The sequence below is a fragment of the Cryptomeria japonica genome, chromosome 2 (genome assembly GCF_030272615.1).
Source record: "Cryptomeria japonica chromosome 2, Sugi_1.0, whole genome shotgun sequence".
Classification (NCBI taxonomy): domain Eukaryota; kingdom Viridiplantae; phylum Streptophyta; class Pinopsida; order Cupressales; family Cupressaceae; genus Cryptomeria; species Cryptomeria japonica.
In genome coordinates, this window is record NC_081406.1 from 236,289,306 (window position 1) to 236,296,353 (window position 7,048).

Genomic DNA, 7,048 nt, shown 5'->3' on the forward strand with positions numbered 1-7,048 from the left:
ACCTAAAAATGGTCAACGCTTGCAGGATCATACTTTAACATTTGCGCATTGCCTCATTTTAGGTTTTTGCGTTGCATTAACATTTCTCCTATGTCACGCACTTGGTTTTTATTATTTGTGAGCATTGAGTAATTCTTCTACATTCTTCATCTGTCTCGCTTTTGAATTTGGTCTTGTCGATAACAATCTTTAATCATGATTTTGGTCAATCTTGTCAATCTCTTATCATCTTTTCAATCTTGTCGTTTTGCGATAAATTTATCATCGATCGTCGTCATTATGTCAATTTGGATCAATTTGTCATTGTTCCTCGTCAATTGGCACATTTATCAATCAAATCATTTATCACATTGGTCATTTATCAATTCAAAATCATGATCGATATCAATTATCTTCAATCAAGACCTAATTGTCATTCTTGCATTGCTAATTCATCTTCTAGGGTTTTATGATTTAATCATTTAACCTTGTGTGTCATTTCTTCCTCTAGGATTAATAAATTGTTTATTTATCCTAAGTCTTCTCATTGCAATTAAATGTTCATTTAATTGGCTAATTATTCCTCTTTTTGTGAATTAATTAATAAATGACAAATTATTAATTAATTCACCTAATTTATCCTATTTCCTAATTTTCCCTCTTTTTCTAATTTTCTAATTCTTAATTTCAATTTCCTCCTATTTCTCTCCTAAATTCATGGAAATAACATGTCAATTTGTCATAATTTGTCATAATTGACAATCAATCAATTCTTGACATAGAAATTTGTCATAAATTGTCATAAATTATCAATCAACAAATTTTCCATAGAAAGTGCATAATTTGTCATAATTTGTCATAATTGACATAATTGATTTGCAATTTCCATTTGAATTGAATCATGCTAATCTTGTCATCTCTCCAATTCTTCTATAAATTGGATGATCTTCATCAATCAAAGCTAATTGGTAATCAGACTATCGAATTTCTAGTCAATCATATTTCTAGTACTCTTGATCAATAATCTTGTCTACTTGCCTTCAATTATGTGTGTGCACTAGTAGGTGAGATCCACAACCAACCACTTGAAGAGGAAAGAAGAACAATGGAGCCACATGAAGGAGCATTCAAATCATACCTTTGGTTTGCTTAATTTCTAGTTTTGAATGTTTTTATTTCATGTCTCTATTGAGTGTTGTTTAGGATAGATCATTGCAATGAGTGCTTTCATGATTGATCTGATTAGTATTTTTATCTTGTTTGTGATGATTTCCTATTTCCTAACCTAAATTAATTGGTGAAAGCGACGTGAACACTAACCATCTAACCCCTTTACTATGTCTTAGAGTGCTTTTGAGTTGATTTGCAGGCCAAAAGACCCAAAAATAGGGTAGTGCAGGGCTTTCTGGAGACTTGTGCGCCTGTGTAAGACAACTTGCGCTTGTGTTGAGCATTTTGCGCCTGTGTTGAAGACATTTTGCACCTATGTCATGACTTCTGCACCTGTGTAAAGTCCAGAACAGAGGTAAAAATGCAGTGTTTTACTTGAAAATTGTCTTGATTTTGCATTCTGTTTTCTGTGTTTTGGTTTTTGGTACTAATTATCTATGCAGCATCTTGGCATACGCATGGCAAAGACAACAAATCAAACTACTAACATGTGTTATGTAGAATCGATAGTCAAAGAATAAACACCTCAAACTTCTAACTTGGGTTTTGCAGGTTGCCTTGGAGAAACAACTAAACTTGGTGTTTGTCATTAATGTTTTAGGCACCTAGTGATTTTTTAAATAGGTTGGAATGAATATGTTTTTGATTTGACTGTTGAGTGTGACATTGGAGTAGGAGAGTATGCTCTCATCCTTCTTAGGGTGATCAGAAATCCAGATCTTCGATACCATGCTCGTGTCTTTGATTGTGTGTCTCCTTTAGAGGGCTTGCCTTCCCGACCATTTTCTTTTGCAAGCAAGTGATAATCATGAGAAGGGAACGACCCAAAGTGAGTACGGCTAGAATTCCTTGGCATTCTAACTCACTATAAAAAAATACCTGATGAGCGAAAGCTTTGATGGAAGTGTTACGTGGGAATTGCAGTTACTTGGGAAGTGATGACCCTTGAACTCTTTCTCATATCAACATCTAAGTAGGGCCTCTTGGTCTAAATTGTGCTTGCGCGACTACATTTGTTTGGTATCTTGATGGGCTTAATGTCTCAATCACGCTTGCGTGACATCAAGGAGTAATGCTTAACAGAAATCCTTACTACACACCTTGATTTTAGAGGCCAAAAACCCTTCTAGTTGCTTGAGAAGGACAAATTCGGATACTTGGAAGAGATACTATGTTCGCCATGGGGAGATTTCCATGGGGACTGATGCTTAACTGCCCTAAGAAGTGAGTGCCATGGAGGGGAGCCCGTGGGGTCAAGCATATATGTATTCTCCTTGAATCCCATAATGAGTCTACCTCTCAAGTACCTAATGTCTTTGCCTACCATAAGAAATGTGGAAATGAGCATGATATTCTTGAGTCTAATTTGCAATATCTTGTATTCTTTGCTTGTCAAAAGTTGAATTGTATCTCATTTCAAAAGAAAAACAAATTGATTCAAAACAAGGTTAAAACACAAGAACATTTCATCCAACAAACTTCAAAACACCTTCAAACATGGTTATCAAACATTGTTCAAAATCTTGTCTCAACATTCATGTCACTTACATTTAGGTTCATCCTAGGTTGCATTTTGCAAAGTTCATTGTCAACTACCAAGGTTAGGTTTCACCTAAGTCATACTCCATTGCATATCAATAAGGGTCATCCATTTGCATGTGTCCTCTTGCATTAGAGTAGTACCATTGTCATACTTTGCATACCCTAAGTCTCTTCATTAAGTTTAGGTTATTATCATATCATATTAAGGTCACTTGCATAGTAATTTTCCCTTTGCATATAGTGTCAAAACTAGGTTTTGTCATACTTGAGTAATCCAAATCTTTGATAAACCCTAAGTTATTGTTAGGAAGTCTAGACCTTATCAAACCTTTTCTCTTTATGTCATTATTGTCACTTGGTCAAACCTAGCTTAGTATCCAAGCATATAGGGGAGACATTGTCATTTGTCCTTTTGTCACTTGGTCCTTTTGTCCTTTGAGGTCTAGACGTCATTTCAATTTCCTAAGGGTCTCTTTTAGATTTGCATTCCAAAAAGTTTGTCAAAATCTTCAAAACAACCAAAAACATAGGTTGCACTCTTGCCATAGATTGCATTTTCATCTATTTAGTTTGCATTTAGTTGCATATCATACATTATCCCTGAAAAAATTCCAAAAATATTGCATTTACATAGTGACATGTCTATTGAAACAAGGTTCCAAGCACCAATGATGCAACAAAGTTTGACATATCAACCGAAAATGCAATCACAATTCTATCCAACCCAACAACAAAGCAACATTGATCAAACTTTTTATGATGAAACAAATCTCCAAATACAAAAACTAGAGGAGAAACTAGCTCAAGAAGAGGAGATATTGGAACAAAGAGTGAAAAACATTGAGAAGAATAGATCACAAATGTCCAAAATGTTTCGAAAACTTCCAGGTCAAATTTCAAATATTGAGCCAATTGATGTAAGTTCTCTTCTTGAACGATCAGACATACCAGCTCTCCTCTCCCAAATAGAGATGATGAAACAATTTCAAGAAAGGAGACAACATCAACAACAACATTATGTGCCTCCACAACAAGAACAAGAAGGTGTTTACTATCAATCAGATTTTCAACCATCACAACCAATTGTCCAACATATGCAACCAACACAACCAATGGTCCAATTTCAACAATATGTCCAACCAACTATACAATGTCAACAAATGGTTCAACCAATGGTGGAATATCAATGTCAACAACAACAACCAAACATTCAAAAACAAAGGTTACAGCACACACAAACCCAAGTTTCAAACATGTCAAAACAATTGAACCAAGTCCAATATCAAAACATGACATTAGATCAGAACCAACTCCTTGCCAAACAAGTTCAAATTCCAGATACAACTATGTCAAAACCTTGAAAGAAAGGTGGCTTTATTGCAATGCTCTTAAGGAAATTACCAAGTAAGTTCTTTGAGGAAGATCAAACTAGTACAATCATGTCTAGCAATGCCTCATCCCCCCACAAACAAATTGACTCTCCAGTGGCATCTATCCCTACACCTCTAGAAGTTTCACAAGAACCTTCCATATTGTCCTCATCAAACAATACATCCAAGGATGAAATTACCCAAGGGCTATCCATAATTGATTGCCACGATAATCCAATTCATGATGCCCATCCTTGTCATATTTCAGAAATACAAGACCCAATGCCACCATGCACTTTATTGCCATTGCCTATTTTAGAGGACCCCATTCGAAGTCCCTCTTCCTCATGTTCAAGCATTGATTCCTTGCCAGAATCCATCACAAATGTTCAAAGTGCATTTCCTTCATCTCAAAACATTGAGCCCTTGTCAGAATCCCCCATGCATATCCAAAGTCCAACCCCATGTCAAGAGGATAATTTAGAGCATGAAGAAATGAGTCCTAAAGAAAATCAAGATCAAGATCCCGAAACCTTATTGTAGCGTAGAAATTAGGAATCATCACAAGATAAGTAGATCAATCAAAACACTAGGCATGATAGCTTAATCAAAAGAACACTCATTGAAATGAACCTAATTCTAAGCACACTCAATAGAGATATGAAAACAAAGCATTCAAAATGAAAGATTATGCAAACCAAATGCAGAATTGAATGCTCCTTCCATGCGGCTCCATTGTTCTTCTTTCCTCTTCAATGGATTTGTGGATCTCACCTACAAGTGCACATACATTTGAAAGCAAGATTGATGAAAAGCTCAAGAGTACTAGAAGCGTAAGTTCGATAGTTTGACAGAAATTCGGGATTCATGAAGAGATTGAAGATTAAGGATTCAAAGGGAATTGATTGAAGAAAATCATCCAATTTATAGAGAAATTGGAGAAATGAGCAAATTAGCATGAAAGAGATTTGAATAGAAATTCAAATCAATAATAGCAAAATTATGACATATCTATGACAAATTGCTATGCAAGGCTTTATGACAATTTATGACAATTTATGACAAATTGCTATGCAAAGATTTATGACAAGAATTTGAAATAGAAATAGACATTTAGGAATATAGGAGAATTTAGAAAATTAGGTTGGAAATGATGACTTGGAAATTAGAAAATTGATGAAAAATAGGTAAATTAATTAATAATTTCTCATTCATTAATTAATTTACAAAAATAGGAGGAATTAATTAGCCAATTAAATAAACATTTAATTGTGACAAGAAGACTTAGGATAAATAAATAAATTATTTAACCTAGAGGGAAAATGCCAAACAAGATTAAATGAATAAATCATAAAACCTTGGAAGATGAATTAGAAATGCAAGGATGACAATTAGGTCTTGATGATAGATAATTAATGTCGATTCGATCATGATTTTGAATTGATAAATGACCAGTGTTGATAAATGATTTGATTGAGATTGGTTGACAAAAATCAATGACAAATTGACCAAATTGACATGATTGAAAAGGACAAGGATCGATGACGAATCGATCGCAATATGACAAGATTGACAAGGACAAAGATCGACCAAAATCATGATTGAAGATTGTTGTCGACAAGACCAAATTTGAAGGCGAGATGAATGAAGCATACAGAAGAATGACTCGATGCTCGCAAATGATAAAGATCAAGTGCATGACATAGGAGAAATGTTAATGCGACGCAAAAACCTAAAATGAGGCAATGCGCAAATGTTAAAGTATGACTTCCGCAAGTGTTGACCATTTTTAGGTGTCTACACTTATCATCCCATCCAATTGTTGACCAGGATCTCATGTTCCCAAACACTCATGATGATTCCCCTATTCTTGTCCATTTTATCCAAAGTCCTATCGACACTCCATTCACTGAGAAAGATCAAGATATCCCAGTCCATCCAATCCCAAATGATCCCCTTCCATTTTATGAACACAATATCCTTTCAAATCCCATTGACATTCAAGATATCCCTTCCATCCTTTCCGATGATCCCATTGAAAGTCAAGAGAAAAGCACCTTTAAAGAGGATTCCAATGATCTTCCTGCTTGTCAAGATTAAAGTATCCTTCCAAATTCATTTCCAACACAAGACCCTATCATTCCTTCAGATCCTCCACAAGATCCACTTGTTCCTCTATCTCCTTGTCCTAATGCTCCATATCCACTCCAAGATATCATTTCTTTTGATGATCCCATTATTTCTCCCATTCCATCTCTTGAAGAGCCCATCATTGAACCATGCCCACTACACAATCCTAGTCCCCCTCACGATCCTAATCCCACTCATGATTCTAACGTGTCAGTGCAAGATGTTCATGAACCCTCGTCATGCATAATAGGTGCAAGATGTTCATGAACCCTCGTCATGAACACTTAACAAAGTACAAATTAGAAGAAACTATGGAAATACATCTTATGAAATATGGTGTGGAAGGACTCCATTTGTGAGATATTGCAGAGTATTTGGATGCAAATGTTATATTAGAAGAGATGAAGAGAATTTGAGAAAGTTTGACATAAGAGATGATGAAGGTATATTACTTGGCTATTCTATGAAAAGCAAATCTTACATATTTTATAACAAAAGGCTGAGAAGAATAGTTGAAAACATAAATGTGAAATTTGATGAAGACATTTTGAAGAATAAAGTTGTAGAGATAGGATATGAATCAGATGAATCTGCTAGTAAACTATAAGAGGAAAAGGTTGAAGAAATAGAAGTGTAGAGTGATAAGGAAGATTCTCTAGAAATCGCTCCTACAAAAGAATCATTTAGAGAAATAGATTATTGGAGACAAAAACAAAGGTGTTTTCACACAAAGTACAACTACTGAAGAATAGGTGAATTTATGCTTAATTTTAGAGACAAGACTGAAGAAACTAAAAGAAGCTTATAGTGATTAGCATTGGATGGAAGCTATGAAAGAAGAATTGGAAAAAATCAAG